This window comes from Bos grunniens, chromosome 12 (genome assembly GCF_055505025.1).
Source record: "Bos grunniens cultivar Pamir isolate PY7600 chromosome 12, Bosgru_T2T1.0, whole genome shotgun sequence".
NCBI classification, from domain to species: domain Eukaryota; kingdom Metazoa; phylum Chordata; class Mammalia; order Artiodactyla; family Bovidae; genus Bos; species Bos grunniens.
Genome location: NC_141176.1, coordinates 89,207,406 through 89,235,149, shown reverse-complemented (window position 1 = coordinate 89,235,149; position 27,744 = coordinate 89,207,406). Strand labels below are relative to the sequence as shown.

Below are 27,744 nucleotides of genomic sequence, written 5' to 3'. Positions count from 1 at the left end.
CCCCTCACTCATTTGTTCATCCACCCGTCGCAGTGGAGGTGCTGATGAGGGTCAGTGAACGTAAGTGTCATGGAGAGAGAAGAGGAAAGGCCTGTGTAGTCCCTGAGTCCAGGGACCATGTGTGGTCTTTAACAGATTATCTTCTTTATTCATAGGCCGCACAAACACCAAATAACATGGACTTATTAGGAAGGATTTTCCTTTTAAAAGAAATCCTGCTTTGGCAGATAATTAACAGAGAACATTAGAGCGTGAGTTTGGGAAGGGCAGAGATCAACGGGTCCAGATCTATCTTGAGTATGAATGGGGCTAAAAAATACATACGACACTCCAGTGAGTGACTGACTCTTCCGTCTACTAATCTCTCGAAACTGTGAGTGTCCTTGAATGGTGAGTTGACATTAACGTGACCAGTGATTAAGTGGGTAACCAATATTTTTTGACACATTTTTAAACATTTTGTAAAAACTGTTGCTCTGACCCATAAATCACAGTGGAAAAGGGAAACACATTGGCTGCTCTTGGCCAGTTTTTCCCCTTTAATTATTAAGCTGGCAAAGTCAAAGGCACAGAAACCGTCAAAATATCTAGTAAAAACTTTGCACCCCGTGCAGGGGACCAGCAGGTCCACTTCAGGGACTGATGGGAGGACTATGTGAGGAGGTCGTGGGGCAGAGCGTGTCACAGCCAGTGCCCATCACAGCTGTTAAACTCCCCAGCTCGCTTGGCCCTTTAAAACCATTTTGATTTGATGCTGATATTTTGAATCATCTCCATAAACTCTCTGACTGACGCTTTGTTAAATAACAGGTGAGTAGAAGAAATGCCGGGAATTGGTGGATCGGCCGTGGGTGGGGACCGAAATAGAGGCTGGGGACTGGGAGAAAGAGACAGCCAGAAGCGGGAAGCATGGTTACATCTTTTAGGCACTGGCTTTAAAAGCCAATTTCGTTCCCTGGATGAGTGACTTCAAGTAGCCATTTTCTAGCACGATGCTAATGAGAACCTGACTGTCAAGATCCAGATTTAGATCCTGATGATGGCTCTTCTCGGCCTGCAGATAGCCTGAAACAGCTCAGTCTTGACCAAGGGAAGGCGTGGAAAGCTTCCCTTCTGGGTAGTTGAGTTTTTAGAGGAAATTGCCTAAAGTAGGAATGAATTTGTAACTCTTCCTTTCCTGAAAGAAGGAAATTGAGGCAATGCTAAGAATAACACCTATGATCTAACTCCTAACGTGGCATGGCATTTGCTAACTGAAATTACAGCTTTATTAATAACTACAACAATTATTTATGTAAAGAAAGAGGCTGGCACTAATAATTAAGGCATCTTTTAACGAGGATACTCAAAATGCCCCTAAGATCTGAAGGAAAAAATGCCTTTGTAATTCTAAAGACATAAACTGGAAGTTTTCTGACTGATACCGTAACTTATTTCCAAATCACAGAGGAGGAAAACAATTATCTTAGATTACCAGAAAGTTCACATAATTTCCTAGAACCCAATGAAAAACTGCGATGTGAATGCAATGTTCTGTATCTTACATAACTTATTTAAGAGAAAAAGAATTTAATTGTGAAATGTTTCTTGAAGAATTTTCTTTTATAGTTTCTCTTCCTTTACTGTTTTCTGACTAAAATATTCTTGTTAGTGTCATCAATACATAATCAACATTTTGTAAACAGTTATTAAGAATTAAAATTCTTATGTATGGAGCCAGCTCAATTAAAAGATAGTTTTCAGATAATAGAGTGTTTTAATTTTAAATATAAATGCATCATTTTATAGTTTTTAACTTATAAGTAATGTGTTTATCTTGGTGCAGTTTGGAAAAATGTTTAATATTCTGTCATAATCTATAAAAAGATGCAATAGAATACGTTGATTTTCTTACTACTCATCATAAGAGGAGGTATGCAAATATCATTCTGTATTGAACTAGGCCTATAGAAAGATAGCTTTTAAATAACTTTTATTAGACCCAGAATTCATGCATATGAGTTTCAATGTCTATATAGCCGTTCTTCATCATTAATTCTACAAAATGCAGTTAGCTGTTTGTGTGCTAAATCTCTTATGGTCAGGTAACCTATTATTTCTTATTTTGGATATGTTTTGAGGGGAGAGAGGAATAAGTCAGGGAAAAAATGAGCTATGATTTTAAAGGCTGTTCTGAACTTAGAAAATTTCATTTTTGGGGAATACAACCACTGTGGGTAGCTTCCGTGATATCTCCATTGATCCCTGCTTCTTAGAAAGGGCCTTGGGTAGCCCCCCTCTCCTGGATGTGAACCAGTTGACTGACTTCTTTCAACAAATAGAATATGGCAGAAAGAATGGGCTGTCCCTTTCGAGATTTGGATAGAAATGGGCAGTGGCTTCCATTTGAACCCTCTCTTGGATCTCATGCTGGGGAGCAAGACAATATTTTGCAAGCAGCCCTAGGGAGAGGTCTGTGTGGTCTGGCCAAAAACTAAGACCCTCCATCTAACAGCTCCCAAAGAAGTGAGGAACCCAGCTCATGAGACCCTGAGCCCCACGGGCAACCACGTCGGTGAGTGACGTCTTGAGACATCACAGACCCAGCCAGCATTTCACTGTAACCTCCTGGGTTCGTAGCTAAAAATACAAGATGCTCTGATGTGTCCAGATTTAGTAGCTAAAAATACAAGACGCTCTGATAAATCAGAATTTCAGATAAACAATGGTAAATTTTTTTAGTATAAATATGTCCCATGCAATGTTTGAGACCCATTTAAACTAAAAAATTATTTGTTATTCACCTGCTGACATTCAAATGTCAGCATTTAATCTACATTTTATCTGACAGCACTAGAAATGAGATACCTTGAACTGCAGGCATAGCAAAGTCATGATCCCAGTCCTGACCCATAGAAGCTGTGAGGTTAAAAACCTTGCCACTTTAAGGTGTGAAGTTTGGGGATAATTTTTTCTGCAATGACGGATAACTGATACATTACCTAATGACTGGATGAGGGTCCTGACAAGCTGATTGATTGGTGTTTTAATTGGTCTCTCAAATGCAGAACCAATAGGGATACTTTCCGTCTGCCTGCCTCACTAGAATGCAACCTGGTTTATTGCTCTGGACACAGGAAAGATATATTATTTGCATTTAAACGCTATTGACTGAAACACAGCTTTTGAGAGACAACCTGTCTAGCCCATTAGAGAGATGTTTGGAAAAGCTATATAAATAATTTTGAAATTTTAATTTCTAAAATAATTTACCCCTTTAAAATACTGTGGTTAACAAAAATTAATAGGATGATGCCAGAGAGAGAGGGTTTGTTGGTAAAACAAAAATAAAAAAAATACAAAAGTGTATTTTGTAGCTATACACTTTTGAAGCTAGATTTTTGTAACTATAACTTTTAAAGCTATGTGCATATTTTATACACATAACCATACTACATGAGGCGCATTACCCATCAGTTACACAGATAATCAGACAACCAGAGGGCAGCCTCTGATTTGAATGTTCTCTTTTCTCTCCCTGCACATCTAACCAGTCACCAAGTACTATCAGGCCATTCTTTGCAACATTTCTCAAATCCTTCCCTTCCTCCTCTCATTTTTGCTTTCACCCAAAGAAGACCTCTCTTAATTCCACCTGCTCCACCACCACGGTCTTCTAATTGATCCCTTTGCCAGTTTCTCACATGACCAGTATTCGCCTCCAATGCCAGACAGAGTCCATCTTTGCATAATATTGCAATCGTCACGTCAGTCCCACACTCTAAAAGCTTTGTCTGTGTTGTTGTCGTTTAGTTGCTACGTCCTGTCCGACTCTTTGTGCCCCCATGGACTGTAGCACGCCAGGCTCCTCTGTCTACGGGATTTCCCAGGCAAGAATACTGGAGTAGGTTGCCATTTCCTTCTCCTGACTCAGGGATCAAACGCGAGTCTCCTGCACTGGCAGGTGGATTCTTTACCACTGAGGAACCAGGAAAGTCCCTAAAACTTTTACTTGTTTCCTGTAAACTGGAGAATGATTTCAGCTAACAGAAGGTTATTTCCCTAGGAAATCTGATTATCATTGTTCTCTGTGGTAATTCTTTTATGACATCATTTTTCTTTCTCCTGGGATCTGTCGCCTTGCACCCAGAAGATAGTAAGCATGTAAGATGTCCCAACTCAGTATTTGCAGTTCTGTGTTGTAACTAAATTGAATGTCTATCATAATATATTGTTAATATATCATCTTAATGGCACATCCTAATTATGTTAATTTTCCTGGTGGGAAGCAAAAACTTTGTATGATGTGGTACTTAATCCTTTTTAGATGGGCAGATAAATGTGTCAGTGGCTTCTTTTTTCTTGTTTGGTGACTAAAAATATATAAAAGATAATGCCGTTCAATCTAAAATTTATTTTTGTGTCATGCTGTAAGACTGATTTATTGGTCCAAGGGTAGAAATTTTCAGTAAATTTAAGAACCTGCATTAATAAACATCTGGGTAACTAAAAAGATACTTCAAGCCTATTGAAAATAAGAATATTATATTTATTCACAAAGATATTCCCCCTCATGAATGAATGTTTCCTTTCATGCCATCAGGTCCTGATGTTCTATTAATTAGAATTGTGTTTGGTGACAAGTGACAGAGACCTTAACCACAGCGCCTTGAGCAAAGTTGAAATGTCTTCCTCCCTCGGCAAGTGAAGTAGATTCAGGCAGTCAGGATGGGCAGGGCAGCTTCACGGAGCCAGAGATCCAGCGTCTCTACACAGCGGTTGCCCCGTAGGTGGTTTGTTTCCGAGACGCTCCTGCTCCAAGGTGGCTCCGGTAGGTCCAGCTGGTCCCTGTACTTGGGAAGCACCGGAAGAAGGGAACAAAGCAGTCACATCCTGTTCCCATAAGGACATTGTGATTCTCCTGCCTGTGTCTCACCGGGTAAAGCTTAGCCCCATGCTGTGTCTGGCTGCAAGGAGAGGCAGAGAATGTGACCTCATAGCCGGAAGACGATGTCCCAGTTAAAATTTGATGATGTCATACACATATGTATATGGTTGTTTATAATGAGGGTTTATTTAACATGTTTATCTTAAGGTCAATTCATTATAGATTTTTTAAACATATATATTCTATGACTGAGGGATGGAATACAGCTGAAGAAATAAATTACTGAAAGAGATGCTCCTGGGAGGGGGGTGCGTCTGACAGATTCAGAAATATTTTACAGAAGAAAAAGGTTATAAACACAACTTGGCAAATAAATGGCTTAGTAAAATCACAGGAACAGAAGACACCAGGGACTCACCCCAAAATAGCACAGCTCTGGCTGCCAGTGACCAGGCAAACAATATCTGAACCCATGGCTGAGTTGATCATAATTAAATTTAGTTCTAAATGAATGAAAAGTCAGGGTGTATTTCCCCTTCATAAGAAAAACAAGCTCTTAGAAAATGTATACACTGATGCTATGAAATCCTAAACTAAAGCTTTGAGTCATAATGCTGAAAAACATTTCATTAACGCTATAGTTAATAAAGAAAACATCCTGATACCTTCTCATGTATCATAAAACTGAATCAGCAGCAGCCATATAAGCACATGCTTTCTGCTCCTTGGTGCAATATCTTAAAAATTTGGTCAAAATTTTGGATATTATTTGTTTCAGTTCAGTTCAGTTCAGTCGCTAAGTTGTGTCCTTGCAATCCCATGGACCGCAGCATGCCAGGCATCCCTGTCCATCACCAACTCCCAGAGTTTACTCAAGTTCCTGTCCATTGAGTCACTGATGCCATCCAACCATCTCATCCTCTGTCGTCTGCTTCTCCTCCTGCCTTCAATCTGTCCCAGCATCAGGGTCTTTTCAAATGAGTCAGCTCTTCGCATCAGGTGGCCAAAGTATTGGAGTTTCAGCTTCAACATCAGTCCTTCCAATGAACACTCAGGACTGATCTCCCTTAGGATTGACTGGTTGGATCTCCTTGCAGTCCAAGGGACTCTCTGGAGTCTCCTCCAACACCGCAGTTCAAAAATTATTTGCTTAGAAGGATGAAAAGATGACTGCAATTTTAAAAGCTAGGTAAGGCGGGAAGTTCCATTTTGTTATCCCGAGAATCAGTACATGAGAAGAAGAAATGAGGGACTTTTCCAAGAAGCCCCAACCTTACTGAGTCAAGACTTGCATTGTGGCTCAGTTATTCTCAGCTAGCACAAGACCGTGTGGGTGGGTATTGCGAGTGGCCTGGATGTCTGCCACCTTAATTCTCTAAGACACACTGCCATCTAAAGGAACTGTGGTGCCTCAGATAAGTCTGCCTCGCGTTTCACCGTGTTCTGTTGCATTCTCTCGTGAGAACCCGCTGCTGCTTTCTGTCTGCTGGGCATCAGTGCCGTTGGCAGAGACTGCTGCTACTTCCTTTTCTGCACATTTGTGTCGGAGGGTGCTCCGTGCCCTTCTCAGCAACAGTGCTCCGTTTCTGATCACTGCCTGCCAATTTGTTCCTTAAACTGCTGTGTAGCTGAGTAATCTGCAGAAATGCAGCACTTCTCTGTCTCTCATTGCCCTCGTGTCTTCAACCCATTCTCTGCACACGCGGTGCTTCTTCTTGTGCTCTAAAGACAGCTCCTGCATGTTCTTTTTCCCTCCCCTGTCTACCTCTCTGTTTTATAGACTACCTATTAAAAATGCTTATTAAATTGTCAAGAACAACAGTAAGTACATGTCCTGAGACTCTCTTCTAGGGTAGCTTTTGCTTTGGATCTTCTGATTCTTGGCATCATTGCTGATAATCTTTGGCCATCATTATGGAAAAGAATTTGAAAAAGAATAGATGCATGTGTATATATCACTGAATCATTTTGCTGTTTACCTGAAACCATCAAACACTGTTAACCAACTATACTCCAAAATAAAATACTAAGTTTTTTACAAAAAGTTAAATTATTTATTATTCATAAATAATATGAATTAAAAGGCTTTATAACATACATGGTGGTATGAGTGAACAACCCAAGCTTCTTGTTAGTGCTCTTTACTTTCTCACTGAAAGAACCGTATGCATGCCTTCCACGCTCCTATTTCTGTATTGCAGCTCATACGTTTTAAAGCATGCATTACTTAGATAGCTTATGCAATGGGGTTAATGTTCATCTCGAATGGGTGGCAGTCCCTGTTAGAGGAGTTCTTTAGTTGAGGCTGCCAACCGCCTTCAGCTTCCTCAGTTCTAACAGTTTGACAGATGTGTGCACATTTCAAAGCAACCAGTGATTTATAGCATTTGTCTCTTTGCCTGAAAGTTTTCTCCAGGGCTTTTGTTGGTTTTATAGTCTATGAAGTGGATATAAGTCTTGGAGGACTGAAAGTGCACTTCAATACTGATTTATCGTTTCCCGAGCCTGCAACATCGTTGGGCCAAGTACGTTATCCAAAACAAGAATCGTTAAACAAACTAATGTCATTACAAACTGTTTTTTTTTAAAAGTGCACAATTGTATATAGGATCATCAAATGTAACTGAACACATACTGTTAAAAAAAATTCTGGCGATTTTTTTCATGGAAATTAGTGGATCTGCTTATTTTTGGTCAGAAAACTTGTCATATATGTATGTGGACCTATGTATGTTATACATTTGTGTGCATATATATGCTGCATGTGAGTATAAATATTGCATTATGATATTGTGATGCTGCATGTACTGTCATAGCTATTTCATTACAGAGTGTAGGCAAATGTGCGAAGTTGCTCTCTGAAACCCGAGCACCAAGCTAGGAGATAGGAGAGTGGTCCAAATGAGAGTCTGGACGTCTCATGAGCATTCTTACTTATAACGTACAGACAATTACATTGGTCTCCAACGTGCTCACATTATCCTCGTTTGCTAAAGTTCATTGCCAAAGCGTAACTTGCCATGAGGCATGGGTTTGACCTTCCAGTGTGATGTGTGTAAGGTTTATGAAATTGCAGAGTAATGGTCCAGCCACAGGATGGGAACGGGAACTGCATTTCTGAAGAACTCGCTAAGGCAGGCACTGGGCTAGCATCTTTGTCACCCAGATCATCTTTCTTTCTTTCCGTTTTTATTGAAGTTTAGTTGGTTTACAACACTCTGTCAGTTTCTGTTGCACTCCAATGCTTTGGCCACCTGATGGGAAGAGCTGACTCCTTAGAGAAGACCCTGATGCTGGGAAAGCTTGAAGGCAGGAGGAGAAGGGGACGACAGAGGATGAGATGGTTGGATGGCATCACCGACTCAACGGACATGAGTTTAAGCAAGCTCTGGGAGTTGGTGATGGACAGGGAGGCCTGGCGTGCTGCAGTCCATGGGGTTGCAAAGGGTCGGACACGACTGAGTGACTGACCTGAGCTGAACTGTAGTAGAGCAAAGTGACTTAGTTAAACATACATATTTATCTATTCCTTGTCGTGTTCTTTACCATCGTGTTCATTACCATTCATTGGAGGATATCGAATACAGTTCCCTCTCAGATCACCTTTAGGACAATCTCTCCATTTTCGGCCATTTACAAATTGCACAGACTCAGCCGTTGAAAGCAGCGCCTCTCGCTGACACACGGCTCGAGTGGGCCAGGCCCGGCACCGCAGGACGGGTGCTCGGCTCAGTCAGCCGTGGTCCTCGGTGCTGGCCGGGCTGTGTTCTCGTCCACAGTGTGAGGCCTCTTCTAAACCTATGCAGCCTGTTGAGCAAGCTCAGTGGCTGGTGGCTCTTCCCTCGTGGGCTGTCCGCTAAGAGCCCCAGTTTCTAGAGGCCTCTCGCAAGTCTTGCCAAGTGAAGATATTTATAAAAACCTATCAAGAAAATCTTCAGTTGTCTTTATTTCTCTCGACTAAAATGTCATGGAAACCCATTGCATCAAAATAATTTAATTTTACCTTTAAACTTACACTTAAATATAAACTCCATGCTCGTGCTCATGCTAAGTCCCTTCAGTCATGTCCGACTCTGTGACCCCATGGACCATAGCCCGCCAGACTCCTCCGTCCATGGGATGCTCCAGGCAAGAATGGTGGAGTGGATTGCTGTGCCCTTCTCCAGGCGATCTTCCCAACCCAGGGATCAACCCCATGTCTCCTAGGTCTCCTGCATTGGCAGGTGGGTTCTTTACCACTACTGCCACCTGGGAAAGCCCCAAACTTCCATATTTAAACTTAAAATCATACCAGTATTCCTTGAAAACTCAAGGCTGTATTCCTTCTTTCATTGATGTGTTCAATAAATTATTTAAGGGTCAACTTCTGCATATCAGTACTCAGTTCAGAGGATACAACAATGCTAAATAAGACATTTTCTCCGTTTTCATAGGTAGAAGAAAATAAATCAAGAGATAGATTATCTATCTATCTATGTGTGTGTATATATATATATATATATATAGAGAGAGAGAGAGAGAGAGAGATAATAACTGGATTGGTAGATAGAACTACTGGTAATTGCAATAAAGTTAAGCAGATCTGATTTAACTCAAGAATGTCTTATAGTCTGAGGCCTAAAGGATCAAGGAGAATTGGTTTTGCTCCTAGGAGGAGCAGGAATCAGGTACAGGAAGGACTTTAGCAATGAGGGAACAGGAAAAAAAAAAGTCAGAGTCCCTGAAAACTATTCCTCAAGGGTAAAAGTGGCAAGAAATAGAAATGGTAGATGGTCTATAAGTGTGGGCTTCTCTGATCACGGTATAAAATCATGGCTTATTTCTTTGTGGCTAGTTTCAAATCATAAAGGACATGTGGCTGCATGTATAGGGATTAGTAATATCTTCTTTCTCATTATTTAAAAGTCCCTAATAATAGAAGTGATAGCTTTGGGTAAACATTTATCAAAATAAATGGACCATTCTCCTGTAAGCATTAAAAGTGTTTTGAGCATCACTTCTGAAATTAGCTTGATATATAGTGTATGTATTGGCTCAAGAAATGAAATTGCAATTAGACTGACTTTGGGGCTTCCCAGGTGGCTCAATGTTAATGAACCCACATGCCAGTGCAGGAGAGGGGTTTCAGTCTCTGGATGGGGAAGATCCCTTGGAGAAGGAAATGGCAACTCAGTATTCATGCCTTGGAAATCCCATGGACAGAGAAGCCTGGCGAGCTATAGTCCATGGGGGTGCAAAAGAGTCGGACATGACTGAGCCGCTAAACAACAAACAACAAGTGTTGCCACTGTCTGAAAGCAATCCTACAGCTTTATGCTGCTTGCGAGAGCTTGCATTATTCGTGGCAGTAATAGGTAGATGCTCGAGCAATTTAATTTATTTACTCCTTAATGTGAATCCTAAGCATGTAACCAAATAAGGAAATAAAAAAATGAAGAACAATTGTGATCTGTTGTTAGGTTACATTATTAGTGCACTGAAATAAACAAATATTCCTTTTTGCTTTATTTTTAAATTATTTATAAAATGCAAAGGCAGATCTGAAGCAGTGAGTATAAAACGAGTTAAGTGGGATATAAGGTTGAACTCTGGGGAGCATTAATCTAGGTTTCAGAAGTTAATGATCTAGCAGCCGACAAATGATCCCAGAAATGCTTTTGAAAGACACATGTGACCCAGGTAGATTTTCATACCTGAATACATTGTTGAAATGGAGAGGGGGAAAAAGAAATTCTTAAGCCTGTTAAACTGGCCTTGAAATTTCCATTTTGAAACTGCAATATTTGAGATACTTTTTCCTCTGGTGTGCGTATGTATTAATGCTTTGTTGAATAATGAGGGGTTTGTTTGCTCAGAGGACTCAGGCCTGGAGGTAATTTGGTTTCTGAGGTTCACACACCCCGTGACTCCTGCGCCCAGTCTGTTGTGTCATTTCCTGTAACCTCCAAACACGGCGGCCTGGGGACATCCTGAACTCTAGGTTCCCTCTCCTTATTCCTAGTGTCTCCCCAGTCTGGCCCTCAGCACTGTAGTATCTGACCACACTGGTTTCATCATCCCCTTCTCCTCTTTTTCATACAGTGTTTCTGCTGGGTTTTTTTTCTTTGTTTGTTTTGCATGCCTCCTTCCAGATCTCAGCTTTTCTCATAGCATGGATTAGAACCCAACTCTCTTGCTGGTGGCCTCCGAGTCCTGACATGTGAGTAAGATTTTACAGAATTACAGACTTGATATTTGGAAAGAGACAAATGCTTCCAATTCCTAGCCTTGAGGCTCTAAGTTCCTCGACAAAATCTGCTTTCTGCCTTAATCTTCTGAAGATGGAGCTCTCAGAGCCGCTGGGAGCAGCGCTTTATTAACTTTATGTTATGGAGCCACACCTCCCAATTCACTGAGAATATCCTTCAAAGACTGAGAAGTAGCTTAGAGTGCTGTGTCTGTGCCGTTTGAATAACCTTATTTCCACAAGCTGTCCATAAACGTATTTCCTTTAATGGATAACTGGCCATTCTGGTCACCTTACTTTCAGAGACTTTTTGCTTTGTCAATATGTCACATAAGAACTGAGTGCAATGCTCTCTGTGGCATCAATGAGTTCAGAAGAAATCTATTCTATTTGCCCATCCTGGTAATGCCACCTACTGAGAACTACGAGATCAAACTGGCCTAGTGGTGCCCACACTGGTGTCCATCATCCCAGTAGATAATGTCAAGTTTAGGCTAATTAACTCTGGATAAACCACACTTCCAGTAACATGTGGTCTTAGACTTGAGAGACTTGAGGAAGGACTTTGCATTTATTCTAATTAATTTTTTTACTACTGTAGATACGACCAGTCTTTCAAGCTAATTCTAATCTTTTGGGTCAGAAGCTATAAACTTTCTCTTTAGCTAGAGGAATGAGTCAAGGCAGGGTTGTTTACCTTGAATTTCAAATGTTAGGCAAGACAATGGGAACGAGATTCTGTATTATAAAACCAAAAGGAATAAAACAGAAACAAAGATCCTCTTGCTTGAAATACTGCTTCAGCAACCTAATTAAAAAAAAAAAAAAGCTTTGAAAAATAATCTCACATTTAATTCATTGGAAGCTATTCAATTATCATTTAATTTCTGTAGACTTTACCTAAGATCAGAACCATATTTTCTTTGCAGTCTTTTGCTGTTACCAAATGGTACGCTTCCCACAGGGCACTAGTGGTAAAGAACCTGCCTGCCAATGCGGGAGACGTAAGATGCATGTTCCATCCCTCGTTCAGGAAGACCCCCTGGAGGACGACAACCCACTCCAGTGTTCTTGCCTGGAGAATCCCATGGACAGAGGAGCCTGGCGGGCTACAGTCCACGGGGTTGTAACGAGTCAGATACAACTGAAGTGGCTTAGCACACAAGTGTGGAGAGGGCAATGGCAAACCACTCCAGTGTTCTTGCCTGGAGAATCCCATGGATGGAGGAGCCTGGTGGGCTGCCATCTGTGGGGCTGCACAGAGTCGGACACGACTGAAGTGACTTAGCAGCAGCAGCACACAAGTGATATGCTAGGTATCACAAAAGTATATTCTTATGGGAAGCAGGTCATCACACTCAGAAACTGTTCCAGTGCAACACGAACTAGAATGGACTCGTTGATACACTTACGGTGTGTGTAAGCTGTGCCCGAAATTATTGATTGTTATGGAGGTATATTTTCCCTTTAGAAGGAGCTCTGTCACTTTCTAAATGCGTGCAGCAAAGCCTGAATTACTTGGAGTTCCCCCTCCTATTTCTGTCCTGGAAGGAGAAAGATTTTCAGAGGCTCGGGGCTGGCTCTGGGGCCCTGCATGGTGTTGCATCGCCCCTCCCCCATCCCTGTGATCCCTCAAAGCCACCCTTGTGTACAGTCACATGACCCAGCTGCAGTGATGGCAGCCCAGTCCCCTGGCCTCAGGGCAGCGGGAGGTGGGAAATAGGTCACTGGCCTCTTCACAAATAGGAGAGTTCCCTGCTGCAGTTTCTCAATATCAAAGAGAAAAGCCCATCGGAGTGATGCTCAGAGGCTCTTTACCCCAGAGGTGTCTACTAGAGCCTCTAGGAGATTAAATCTAAATCAAGAAAAAATAAAGTGGGAAGAATGATTTGAGTCTCATGAGTGTTCATAGCATTTTCACACACTGATGTTTTCTCTGAACATTAAACATAGGTTAGAGCAAGTATTTTACATTTCTTGTCGTTTGCTGAATGAGTCTGTGCTCCAACAGAGGCAAGATCACGATGGCCTTATTTAATGGTGTCCTCTGGGGTGTTCAGGTAGATGGTCAACAGCAGATTCAAGAGGCGTGCATGGGTGTTTAAGTGCCTAGGTTCATTCTACATGTTACTGATACAGAGGATGGGTCATACACAGTTTGACCTGAGTACACAAACTCAGGGAGATAGTGAAGGACAGGGAAGCCTGGCGTGCCACAGTCTGTGGGGCCGCAAAGAGTTGGACACGACTCAGCAAATGAACAGCAACAAAGCACACAGTTTATAAAAGTAGGGACATGTAATCCTCTTTGTTGCAAATTCTATTTAGCTAACCATTTCTCGCAGAATACTTGTGCTGATTTTGGTAAACTCTTGTATGTGTACCCCAACTATGGTTGCAATGGACAAATTGACCAATGAGTGTGGCCAAACATGAACGGCAGTTGCTATTCTTAGTTACATTAACCAGGGGGAAGACACCGACACAGTGAGGCACAGTAAAACTCCTCTCATTTGTCGCTACGAGTCGGACATGACTGAGCGACTTCACTTTCACACATTGAAGAAGGAAATGGCAACCCACTCCAGAGTTCTTGCCTTGAGAATCCCAGGGATGGGGGAGCCTGGTGGGCTGCCGTCTATGGGGTCGCACAGAGTCAGACACGACTGAAGCGACTTAGCAGCAGCAGCAGCATTTGTCAATGCAGTGACGTGAGAGCAGCCTCTCTTCTGGATCAGGGGACAGTTGTTGAACACTGTAAAGATATTTCCACAATTTTTATGCTACTCACAATGTGACGGTTATGTTCATGAAGCACTTTTATGTTTAATTTGGTTTACTAACATTTTCTCCATCACTCTCGTAGGACTAGACAATCAACAAAGCAATAAATCAAACTGTGACTTACATTGATTACCTATTTCTGTCCCGTAAACATGGCCTTCTTGGCCAAACTTGCACCACCCGTGTGACACCACCAAACGCATCACTAAACGCAGTGCCCCACCCATATCTGGACGGTGGAAATACCATCCAAATGGTATGTTTCCACCATCCAAATGTGCTCCATATAAAAACCTCAATGAGAACACAGATAATAGTAAAGTTTAGTAAAGCAAGGAGTAATGCACTTTAAATATTTATTACCTTAGTCTCTTATAATTTGACTGTAAATTTGTTTAATGTTTAATTCTATCTGCTTAGACAACTAGTTTGCAAAAACACTTTTAAATTTGACAGTGAATCCCAGCCAGTGCAGATTCACCCCACCTACCATGTGAGCATCCCTGCTTTCTGATAGCTGTATGTGGGCGCTGAGCATCCAGGGTCAAATAATGTTGGTTATTACTGCCTGTGCCAATATCTGATTTATCAAATTTCTTAACATATTGATCATACATTCTGATATTAGGAGGCCACTGAGTATATTGACCAAGTGATAAGGTTCTACTTTCTTTGAAGAAAAGGTGAAAGAGAAAAGTGACTAAAAGGAAAGTTTCAGAGACAGACACACAAAGTTTAAATCTTGGATCTATGACTTCCTAGGTGTGCAGAACCAAAGACATGGCCTGGGTTGCTTCCATTATAAAATGATGATAATAGTAACAATGCTAGGGGGCACTGTGAGCATTAAATTAGATACTGTATATACTAAGTGTGCTGGGCCAAGAACTTGAAAATGTTAATTGTTGTAAAATTTGGGGTTAGTCCTCCCAATTATGTATATGCAGAAATTAAATTTCTATATCTACAAAGTAGAGTTGATCCTTCTGGTCCTTCCTAAACCTTGCAAGGATGTCAGCCAATGACTCAGAAGGCCATGAAAATTACTGTTACTCAGAGAGTGGGCCCCCGTGGATCCGAGCTTTACCTTGTATAGCACCACCCCCCCATCCCCACAGCTTCAGAGTTGAATATTAACCCATACTCTTACTTAAAAGTTACTTCAGTATTAGAAAGTATGAAACATAAAGGGCTGAACAGAAAAGTAAGCATGAAAAATCTTTCTTTGCTAAAGGGATAAGAGAATGAATTGTTTTCTACCAGTATGCCCCCCATTCATGGAGTGAATATGTCATCTTTGAAAGATTTGTCTATTTCTCCTGCTTTAAAATAGGAATGCAGGTCTGTGAATGAAATAGACAGCTACTTCCCAAGCACTGCTTATAATCCTCTTCCCTGTGGGGAAGACTGAAAAGGGTATTTGCAAAATCTGTGAATGAGCAAAATTCATATAAACTGAGTATGTCCTGAGTTTAGTAATCTTGCATTTTTTTGAGAAATACCAACTTTGGAAAAGGAAAGGTTAAATAAATATGGGCTTACGTGGATCCAGTGATATTTGTTAACTACTTCCTTGAGTTAATATCGTTAAACTGGATATTTTATGGTTATAAGCCAACATGCTAATGATGATAACTAGAATTATAGTATTTTCTTGATTAATACAAGACTGAAATATAATTTACCCCAAATTCTTGATGCATCAAAGGTTGAAATCAGTAAGGACCATAGGGAAAAAGATTTGTCAGTGATGACTAGAATCGGAAAGGAAAAGCCTCACTTTGCAGGTTATGTCATTTCACTTTCTTAGGTGGCTTCCTCTTTAGGAGAAGTCTTTTATCAATGTGAATAGTGGCTGCAGAAATCACAGTTCCCCCCACTCTGGTGATGGCTTTTAGACCATGGTGAACAAAACTCTCAGTAGCCTCTGCTACTGTTCTCCTGTCCTCTGTCTTCCCCCCAACACACACACCTTGTAACACACCTCCAGCTTCTGCTTAGTCACCTTCTGCTAACTCTTCAACAGTCAACGAGTCTCACTTCTCACCTGTTGCCTTTCAGTAGAACGAAGCTGAAAGTGTGAGCTTCCGGTGGCCCGAGTTCAGATTCTGCCTCTGTTCATCTCTGGGTGAGCTCCCTGTCTCTTTTCTGTAAAACGAGAACGACACCTCCTGCAGAAGACTGCTGTGGGGACTAGGCGGCCAGGACACAGGAAGTGTCCCAGACCTTGCCCGCAGACACATGGCCTTCAATCTCATGAACCTGTACCTGGGTTCGATCACTGGGTAGGCAAGATCCCCTGGAGATATCTAAACTGCTCACAGTTTACATAAACATGTTCCAACCTTATTGTCGAAACACCTGTCATGTGCCGATACTGTTGGGGGTGTTGAGAATACAGTGGTGAACAAGGCGAAGCCCTCACCGTCATCACCCCTATATCCATCCCGGTGGCAAAACACATAGGTAAACACGTGAATATATACTATGGTGGCAGATGATACAAGCAGCAAGAATAGAGAAACAGCAAGGGGCGTTGAGAAAGAAGGCTTCTCTGAAGAGGTGTCATTTGAGCAGAAAACTAAGTGGAAAACAAAGAGGAAGTGATGGCATGATGGCAGCCACATGCCCCAACGCACTGAGTCAAGAACATCTTAGGTATGTCCAGAAAGAGGCAAAGAGGACTGAGCAGCTGGAGCTAAGAAGTCAAGATAGTGACAGGAGGTCAGGCTGCAGAAATGGGCTGAAGTCGTGCTAAGGTCTTAGTGTTTCATAATCAGGAGAAGAAGGGGGTGACAGGGGATGAGATGGTTAGATAGCATCACTGCCTCAGTGGACATACGTTTGAGCCAACTCTGGGAGATAGTGAAGGACAAGGGAAGCCTGGCATGCTGCCGTCCATGGGGTTACAAGAGTCAGACACGACTTAGCCATTGAACAACCACAACAACAAAGCTGTAGAATTAGTACTGTAGAATGATCTGATAGGATTGTATCATGGAAACCAGACCAGAGATGCATGGAGAGGGAAGAACAAAGAGGTAGGATGGGGTGACCTCCCTATTTCAGGGTGGAGCTTAGGAACCTGTCAAAGGCAGCAAGGTGGCTTTCTGCTGGTATGGGCAATCGATCGCCTGAAGAGCAAACGTGAGCATCTGCAAAACTGCTCCAGTTGTGCCTGCCGTCTGGAGAGGCACTAATCATCAGTCACGCAGTATCTCTTTTGACTTATGGGCAAATGGATTGAGAAACAACCTGCCGGGTGTCTAACTTGTTGCTACAGAGATGTGCTTCAGTGACAAAGTATATGAGAAAGAGGAGAAGGCAGTGATACAAGAGGTGAATAAAAGACGCATTGTCCCAAAGGTCTTAGCAATATGAATTGGTTCAGATCTTCTTTTGAAAGGTCTAGGTACTGATTTTGAAAAGTCATACAGTAATAGAATTAAGACATTTCCAGGAAGTCAAAACCTGCACATTCTAGACAGTCTTGCTTTTCCCTCAGTGACTTAGCTCACATTGCATCCTTTTCCCCACCTTCTTTGGCATTTCCACAGTTAAGTTTCAGCACTCTCCTAGCTGCAGTTTGCGGTGCCCTTTGAAGCCACATCACAGTTAGCAACCTCTCATTCCAGGTTGGGTCCTGAGGCCACTGCCGTTGGCTGTGCCTGCCGGCAAGCATGCATCTGTGATGAGGGCTGCTGCTGCTAAGATGCTTCAGTCGTGTCTGACTCTGTGCGACCTCATAGACGGCAGCCCACCAGGCTCCCTCATCCCTGGGATTCTCCAGGCAAGAACACTGGAGTGGGTTGCCATGTCCTTCTCCAATGCATGAAAGTGAAAATTAAAAGGGAAGTCGCTCAGTCGTGTCTGACTCTTAGCGACCCCATGGACTATGGCCCACCAGGCTCCTCCGTCCATGGGATTTTCCAGGCAACAGTACTGGAGTGGGGTACCATTGCCTTCACTTGGTCTTAATTAGGGAAGCTCCTGGTCTACCTTGGCTGTCATCAGAAGCAACATCTTCTGTTCCACTTTTACCAAATCTATGTCTTTTAAAACTCAAGACAAAATGGAGAACAGTATCTTGCACTGTTCTTTTAATTCTGTGACTTCTTTTCTAAGCAGCCAGGAATAGGGCTTTCTTGGATTTTCTGGGTGGGCTGCTTTCTAAACTTCATATAATGAGGTTGAAGTGGAGGTATTCACTGGAGAATTCAGCTGCACAGTGTGCCTAAGCTAATGAGCCGTGGGACTGCGCTTTCCCATCATCTCTGAAAACTGGAGCACAAGGTGTCAGTGAGAATAAACATGGGTGACATTTCTGTCACATTAATGTTAACATCTCATGTTACTATTTTCAAGACTGCCAGTGAAATACCATGTGAGATGAGACATGGTCATCCCCATTCTTTTGGAATTCTCTAATTCTTATATATATATATATATATATATATATATATATATATTTAAGTATTTTAAAACTTTTGTAACTATTGCTGGGGGTCATATTTTGAATTCTCTTTTTCTGATGTGAATACACTAAATACCTTTTATGCTTGATTAATAACAGGGTAAGTAGTCTTTCAGTTCAGCTCAGTCGTTCAGTCGTGTCCGACTCTTTGCGACCCCATGAATCGCAGCACACCAGGCCTCCCTGTCCATCACCAACTCCCAGAGTTCACCCAAACTCATGTCCATCGAGTCAGTGATGCCATCCAGCCATCTCATCCTCTGTCGTCCCCTTCTCCTCCTGCCCCCAATCCCTCCCAGCATCAGAGTCTTTTCCAATGAGTCAACTCTTCGCATGAGGTGGCCAAAGTTTTGGAGTTTCAGCTTCAGCATCAGTCCTTTCAGTGAACACCCAGGACTGATCTCCTTTAGGATGGACTGTAGCTCAGTTCAAGTATGTAAATATGTTTTTTTCCTATATCTTTCTCTTGGTGATAATATCTCTTAAACACATGACCTCTTTTCCTGATGTAGTCGGCATTGCATATACGTAACCATAATTTAGGGCTCCAGCAGTAGTGGAGAATTTATCTCATCCAAACTTCTCAATCCTGGCTACACAGCAGTACTGACTAGGAAGCTGGGGAAAAAATGCCAGTAACCCAGCTAGCCCCTGGAGGATCTGTTAGAGCTGTTCTGGTTAGGAGACAAATTGTTGTCCTATTTTATCACTCCCCAAGTGATGCCAGTATGCGCCCAGTGTTGAGAACCAGTGATTTATAACTGATGGGATGTCCCGTAAAACTGGGTGTGTGTTTATAAAGTGATTAATGGATACACATCTAGTTACTCCACATGAAAACCACGTGTTGTGATTGATTTCATTAGCACATGTAATTTCCAAAACAAAACTTTTATTAAATAAAAAGCTTTTAGACAAAAACCAAAGGACAACATAATTTACCATCAATATGTCTTTAAAAAGTAGATGCTGAAAGGAAGGAAGGAGGGAGGAATAGAAGGAAGGAGAGAAAGAAGATAGATGATCCAGAGTAAAAATAAAAGTACCCTTCATCTATGACATAATAAAAAGGAAGGCTTTAGCCACATTCCTGCATCTGTATTCAACACTGCTACAGTTTGGGCTCTTCTGAATCTAAATGGGAAAGCGGAGCATTTGTACATGAAAAATTGCTTAAGAGGGAGTCCCATCACCCTTCAGGATGAGTCTTGAGTATCTCATCTCATTTTATACAAAGCTGTCAAGCTACAGTCCCTCACCAAATACCTTTTGTCTCCCTCACGTTGGTATTTTTGTTGGAATAAGAGCATGAATTGGAATAGACTCAATTCCTTAGCATCCCCCTGGGCAATTAATTTGTCTGAATTTTACAGACCATTTGGGATGTAATTTTTCTGTGTTTTTCTAGATCCATTCCTCAATGAAAACATAAGATTCTCAATGAACTCCATTTTATTGAGATTTCCTTGCCATAAATCATCACAGCAGTATCTAACTATAAACTTATGACTGAAAATTAAGTTATCTCCTTATCATATCTTTGTCATTAAAATCCCAGAAGATAAATTTTGCTTTGATAGTAATCTGAGTAGTTTTATTACGTCTTTTTACATGTGATATTAAATATGGTAGAAAGCTTCCTCTGAATGAGTTAAAGACTGTGAGGAAGATGCAAATTCTCAAATCAGGAAATATTCTGAGATGTCTTATGACATAGTTCAATTTTCAGTATGCCATTATTATTTTAAAAATGCATGTTTTACTTTATTTAAAAATGCATATCCGTGTAGACAGGGCACACTTCTATGTTTTATATTTGTCATCTTAAATTAGCCTTCCAAAAAGATTTGAACATTTTTTTTCTATTTGATACGATGTCTTCATCCATATTCATCCAAGTAAATGTCATTCACTTAGAAACTGCCTATTTCAGAACTCTATATTGTGAGAGTAAAAGGTTGTACATTAATTTGTACAGCCAAAATGATCATATTATCAAAAAGCTCCATTAAACCCAGAACATTACTTGTCCAGTAGAACTTTCTTTGAGTCTGTGAGCTATATCTATATTGTCCAATATACACACACGTGACTTTCAATGACTTAAAATGTGGCTGGTGCACCTAGAAGCCTGGATTTTTAATTTTTAGGAATGTTGTATTAATTTCAGTTTTAAAACCATATGTAGCCAGTGGCTACCATATTGGAAAGCACAGCTCCAGGAAAAAAAAAATGGAAAAGTTAGGTTTTACTAACAAGTTTTAGTAAAAATCTGGACTGAAACTCAACATTTAAAATATTAAGATCATGGCATCCGGTCCCATCACTTCATGGCAAACAGAAGGGGAAAAAGTAGAAGCAGTGACAGATTTTCTTTTCTTGGGCTCCAAAATCACTGCGGACAGTGACTGCAGCCATGAAATTAAAAGATGCTTGTTCCTTGGAAAGAAACTATGACAAACCTAGACAGCATATTAAAAAGCAGAGACATCATTTTTCCTGCAAATGTCCATATGGTCATAGCAATGGTTTTTCCAGTAGTCCTGTATGGATGTGAGCGGTGGACCATAAAGAAGGCTGAGTACCAAAGAATTGATGCTTTCAAATTGTGGTGCTGGAGCCTTGGACATCAAGGAGATCAAACCAGTCCATCCTAAAGGAAATCAACCCTGAATATTCATTGGAAGGACTGATGCTGAAGCTGAAGCTCCAATACTTTGGCCACCTGATGCAAAGAGCCGGCTCGCTGGAAAAGATCCTGATGCTGGGGAAGATAGAAGGCAAAAGGAAAGTGGGGTGGCAGAGGCTGAGACGGTTAGATAGCATCACCGACTCAATGGACATGAATTTGAGCGAACTCTGGAAGATGGTGAAGGAGAGGGGACTCTGGCATGCTGCAGTGCTTGGGGTCAACAGAGAGCTGGACACAACTTAGGGACTGAACAATAGCAACAAGTTCACTGCTGGCTTTTCCTTAGGCTACAGGAAACTTTGAAAGTTTTAACTTGCAAAAATTTTGCAAGAATTTAAGCCGGTGAATAAATTGCTTTCAATGGTTGTCTACCATACCTAGGAATAAGATGTAGTCAGTTGGGTGACTAAACTAGCAAGACCTCAGAGGGAAATGATAGGTTTTAGTCTAAATTCTAAGCATAGTATTCTTACTACAGAGTGCACCTGTGTTTTGCACATAAAGCATAAAATTTGCATAAAATTTCCTGCCAGGTTCCACTGAATCTGTGAGTCTTTTTTCCCTTTAATCCATGCCCTTTTGTTTTTTGGCAGTCCTGTCTCCCATCCCCTTGTGAAGAGACAACATTCTTCTGTCTTTGTGCTCATTTTGTCTTTATCTTTCTAAATAATTTTTCCCACCCTTTCATTGTTGCTGCAGCAAAGTGAGGTTAATATTAATAATAATAATGTTAAGATACACAGTTGGGCACCTTGTTATCTGAGCTGCTGAAAGCTCTCCTGTAGATGTGGATATTCCCCCAGATATCGGGTAATTGTTAGCAACATTTTCTGATCCTTTTCACCTCTTTGCTAAGCTGCTGTCTTGTCCTGGACTTTGAGCAAAACGCCCAGGTGTGACCTCTTCAGACACTGCATAATGGCACACTCATTTATATTCAGCCCGTTTCTGCTCCGGAAGTCAGACAATGGAAGGGTTTTGTGTTTTGACTTGTCTCTGCCTCTGTGAATTCCAAATCCCACAGTCATTTCTTAAGATCCCTGCTCTTCCTTCTGCTTTAATCTCATCCCATCATCATGACTTTTTGTTTCCTACATTGAACTTATTAAATTCAATTCTCTTTCAGTCAAAATAACATAACCTCATGTCTCCCCTGAGAAGCAGGGAGCTCTTTTCAAGCACATGCGTTTCAACTGTATATTTAACTTGTGATCTCAGTGTGTAATATTCTTTTCTTTCCTACTCTCTCAGGCAGTGCTTTCATTTTTTTTTCCCCCATTAAATATCTTTTCACCAAGGGCTCTTTTAAAGTTGCTTAATATCTGTATTTATGAAAATAGGCAAACTGTACTATCTTTTTCTCACTTGCATTGATCAGTTATGCAAATCAAATTCATTCTGGGGTATCTCACAAGGAACATTGATTATCCATGTCTGTCAGGACCATGCAGGTTAACAGATTTCTCTGTCACCGTCTTTCCAGAAATTATATTTCAATAGCTGACACTCGTTAACATTTGAAGATGAATGGACTGTTCATTCTTGAGTCTTAACATTTGGTCCTGTAGATATTGAAGAAGAAAAAGGAATCATGTGTTTCCGAGCAACTTACATAATGTTTTGCCCTCATGTGTCTCGACCAATTGATTACTGGTAGCATTAATCTAGACTCACTGTAGCATTTCCAACTGTTTTCTTTTTCTCGTTCATGTTAATCCAAGGAGATTAAAAAAGGCCAAACTAATTAAAAATTGAATTGGATGAGGAGAACTTATTCCCTGGCTTGGAAATGTTTAGTTATAACTCTGAGTAAATTTTTACAGATGAGAAATAAATCCTTATAAATAAGTCTCATAAAAGAAATAATAGAATTCTTGAAATACCTCAGTGGAAGCTGTCATGTATGTGTGTAGTGACTATAAAATAAACATACTTTTTAATTCCGAAAGTCACCATTTAATTGTTTATTGTAATTTTGGAAACTATCATTGAAAGATGAAGCTTTCTCCTCTCTTCTTTCCTCCATCCAAACATAAGCGTTATGTTTGATAATTTATCATAAAGAATAATCTCCAAGGCAGCATTTTCTTCCAGAGAAAACAGAAACGATAATTTTATTATGTTTAAATTGTCTTGGTAGGTTTTCTGTGCAAAAGATTTTGGCAAAAACATTCTAAATGGGGAAATGTTCTTGAATCAGATGTTATATATAACCTTCAAAAATACTCGTGAGGCATCAAAATAAACAAATATGGTTGAACGGTCTTTTTTGAAAGTTATGCCTTTGACCCCATGAGAGTTTTTTGTGACGTTTCTCCCAGTTCTGGAAAACAAAACAAGGATTCTAAAGAAAAACAACTTGATCTTTGAAAGAGAGAACAAAGAAGGTAGAAGAACACAAAATACCCTACGTTCTCTTACAGGATTTCAAGATTGAGTTTTCGATATTCAAGCAGGATTCGAACTTTGCTTTGTTCTCATTAAAAAAAAAAAAGATTGCTAAATATAATGAAAGCACAATTTAATGTATAATGTAAAAAAACTAGTTCTGTGGTACGGGCTGAAGATAAGCCGGGAAAGAGCTGGACCTTGAAGGGTAAAGAAAATGATTTTGTCTTTCTTGTTGCAAGAATACTTACAACCTGAAAACCTACAAGAAAAAAATATTTCGTACTGCTTGAAGCATGTCTTCAAATGAATTTTTCAAAATGCACAGATCAAGAGTGTACAAAATGCTCTGGCTTTCGGTGAAGTGCAGTTTTGCTGTTTGTGCAGAATGAGATAAAGATGTGTGGGCGGAGTGAGAGGACACTCCAGGTCCCAACAAAGTCAGCAAAGCCGAGGGGAGGAGAGATGTTGGCCCCAGGGGAGGGCGGCGCATCCTGCCTGCTGGGAGCTGAGTTCCCCTTTCAGGGGCTAATTGCTCCTCCAGGAGGCCCAGTCTGTGCTGCATTCAGTGTGGGGCTGGGCCTCCAGAGAGAGGCAGACTGGGGCATGGACGCATGGATTTGGCAATCAGACACACTGAAACAAAAACCTCTGAACTGGGGGAGGGACTTAATTTGGCCTGAATATCCAAGAAAGAATTCCCCTTATCTTAAGCTTTTTGAGAGGCAATTCTTTGGGGAAATATATATATGTATTGAAAATAGGACTTCCTCCTGCATGAACTGATAGACAAAAAGTGTTTTTTTTTTCCTATTTGATGCAATTTTAGCTTCTCATGGCAAACACGCCTAGGGAAAGATACAAAGAAGAAAAACAGCAAAGTGAGCATATGAATGCACAAAATCATTTAAATGGTTGTCTTAGGATTCACTTTACAGTAAGACTCTACTATTAGATGAAATTATTATTAATAGGCGTTGACCTGAAAATAGAGCTTTGCCTGGTGAGATGTGAGTCTGAGCAAGCTCTGTCAGTTACAGGAGGCCTAGATGTACATGGCATGTATGATCCAGGGCACAAGCATTTTTGTGTCTAATGTTTTGAAAAGCGAATGAAATAAAACTTTGGACTGGATTTCACTAACTACTAGAAACATAATGAAAAGTAAATTTTAAAATTTCAGTAGATCTATAGCTTCTAATACCTTGGCCACCTGATGCGAAGAGCTGACTCTTTCGAAAAGACCCTAATGCTGGGAAAGATTGAGGGCAGGAGAAGGGGATGACAGAGGATGAGATGGTTGGATGGCATCACCGACTCAATGGACATGGATTTGGGTGAACTCCAGGAGTTGGCGATGGACAGGGAGGCCTGGCATGCTGCAGTTCATGGGGTCGCAAAGAGTCAGACACGCCCGAGCAACTGAACTGAACTGAACTGAACTGATAGCTTGCTTCTGATCAACAGGAAGACCATATTTTTCTTAGCATAAGTAATTCAGGTGAAGAAAAATTAGCTATTCTTCATTTCACAGACAGTTGTTAATTCGTTTCAAATTTTAGAAACAGACTTTTAAGTGTCACAAAGTCATAATGAGAGCAGAATTATCCCACACTGACAGCCTCTTTTATTCTGGTTATTGTTGTTGCTCAGTCGTGTCTGACTCTTTGCGACCCAGTGGACTGCAGCACATCAGGCTTCCCTGTCCATCACCATCTCCCAAAATTTGCTCAAACTTGTGTCCATTGAGTCAGTGATGCCTTCCAACCATCTTGTCCTTTGTATTCTGGTACCTCAAGATTAAAGAGCTGTTTCCAGCTATTATAATAGATGCTTTATAAATTAAAGTTAGTGTTAAATTGCCAAGTGATCATGGTCCTGGTCAGCTAACTCATTAAAAAGTGCTGATGGTGGACTTCTTTGACCATCAGAGATAATGAGAAGCATCTTGTCCTCTGGGTCTTAGTTAAATAAGTAATAGGAAAACATACTTATTATCTGCTATCAGTGAGGATCAGATGACAACTCCATAGCTAAACAAAATTAGTGGGGAAAGATGAATATGTCTTTCCTTTGACTTTATGACAATACAATTGGAAATACATTTATAATTTATTAATTGGTTTCCCATATACTACCCCCATTCTGTGTTTCAGTATTTTCATCACAACACTATGAGGTAGGCAGAGAAATACTCTTTCCCTCTATGAGGACTTTGTTTGAGTCAACTATGGAAATAAAACTTCTCAGATGAAAGGAAAGGGAGATGAGAGATAAGCCTCACAAGATGTGTAAAACCCAGATCATGGATATTCCCCAAACACTGGCTATTTGCCCTCTGACATGAAGAATCTGTGTCAATGGAACAAACACATCTACCCTTGAAGACAAACAAATCTGTCTTCATAAGTCTACAATTCCTATCCATCTCTTCTTGTCTTTCATAGGAAAAAAAAATGGATCTATTCTCATAGGATACTAGGTCACCGTGATGAAGCTCATAATAAATAAACAGTAGTGTGAATACACAACTCTTAAAAGTGACAAGATGTATAATACTGTACTGATGGTGTTCTTCTTTGACCATCAGAAATTACAAGTAACCTCTTCCGAGCAAAGTCACCATAGCAATTAATATTTTTTATCAACTTTGCAGCATCACTGCAAGACACAACGCTGACAGTGGAATCATTGCTGCCGGATTTGAAATGACTTCCTGTGCAGGGAAAATTATGTAGCAAAGTCTGACACAAAAGGATGGCACAGCTTGCTGCTAAGTCCTTGATGCGCCTTTTAATTGATGGATTCGCTACCAAAGGCAACATTCCTGTAGTCCACAAGGATGGCCCGACTTCTGTGATTTCAGAAACACTTGGCATTGCTTGCTCCAGTAGTTCTCCTCGGTGACTGGATTAGGGAGGAGGGGGCTGGGAGGGGGACGAACGTGAAACACCTTCAACAGTACAGTCTGTCTTTGGCAAAACTGAGTGCCTCACAGAACCCACAGCATCGGAGTCAGAGGATATCACGTCATTTCATCTCCCTTTCATGACAGAGTATACTTTGGATTCCTGATCCCTCCTGTCAGCCCCATATATATATACTGTAGCTAAAAGAAATAAAACTAAAGCTTTAAAACAAATAAGGGGACTGGAAGGAAAGGTGGCATTAAATATCAGAAGGCCCTTCTCTAGCTCTTTCTCTTTTTCAACAAAGCTGTATCCTTTTATTTCATGAGATGTCTTTATCAGTATGGCAATCAGGTCTTCGATGTTTTAACATTAAAATGAATGTCACGAAGCATATTACAAGAACAAGAAAAGTACTAGAGACTGAAAGGTGAACCCTTGATGCGACTACCCTTTGGCCATTTTTATCTTTGTGTTTCCTTGAGGTTAGGTCTGGCCCACTGGGAGATATTATTTTTATCTACCTGTATCCATGGCAGAGCTATTAAGCTGAAGCACGTGGAAGTTTCAACATTTGACTATTTTTTCCTAAAAGAATAATTATTTTATATGGTTCAACCTGGTATTTTTCAGCTTTAGATTTAAAATTAAAATCTGATTCTTTCTATACATGCAGATGCTCAGCATGATTATTTGTCCATTCATTTCTTTAAAACATGTTCAGTGAGTGCTCACGGCCCTCCAAAGCATTAAGTTGGGTGCCGGACAGTCAGTGAACCCAGGCTCAGTCCCAGGCTGATACCTGAGTCTTATAAGCTCAGGATTTGGAGGACTGCTGTTATTCAGTTGCTAAGTCATGTCTGACTCTTTGGGACCCCATGGACTGCAGCACACCAGGCCTCCCTGTTCATCACTATCTCCCAGAGTTAATTCATGTCTATCGAGTCAGTGATGCCATCCAACCATCTCATCCTCTGTCACCGCCTTCTCCATCCCTCGATTGTTCCCAGCATCAGGGTCTTTTTCAAATGATTTGGCTCTTCGCATCAGGTGGCCAAAGTATTGGAGTTTCAGCTTCAGCATCAGTCCTTCCAATGAATAATCAGGGTTGATTTGCTTTAGGATTGCCTGATTGGATCTCCCTACAGTCCAAGGGACTCTCAAGAGTCTTCTCCAGCACCACAATTCAAAAGCTTCAGGGGGTGATCAAGCACATGAAGGCGTAACTGACACACACAGTGACAAGGACCCTGGAGGAAACCAGCTGGGGCCATGATGGGAAAAAAGGGCAGGGAGGGTTGTGGCTGAGCTGAAATCAGCCCATGATCCGGGAGCCGTGTCGCAGGAGGGAGAAGGAAGAGGTGGGGGACAGGGCATCTAGCACATAAGGTGAATAAGATACAG

General features: G+C 41.0%; 1 protein-coding gene and 1 long non-coding RNA gene across 3 annotated transcripts in view; both read left to right on the top strand.

Moving 5' to 3' along the window:
* NALF1 (NALCN channel auxiliary factor 1) overlaps positions 1-27,744 on the top strand; it is a 606,268-nt gene that overhangs the window by 517,505 nt on the left and 61,019 nt on the right. The window lies entirely within an intron of this gene.
* On the top strand, positions 616-27,009 carry LOC147362053 (uncharacterized). Its single transcript, XR_015137748.1, has 2 exons — positions 616-810; positions 26,088-27,009. It is a non-coding gene; the product is annotated as an uncharacterized LOC147362053 (long non-coding RNA).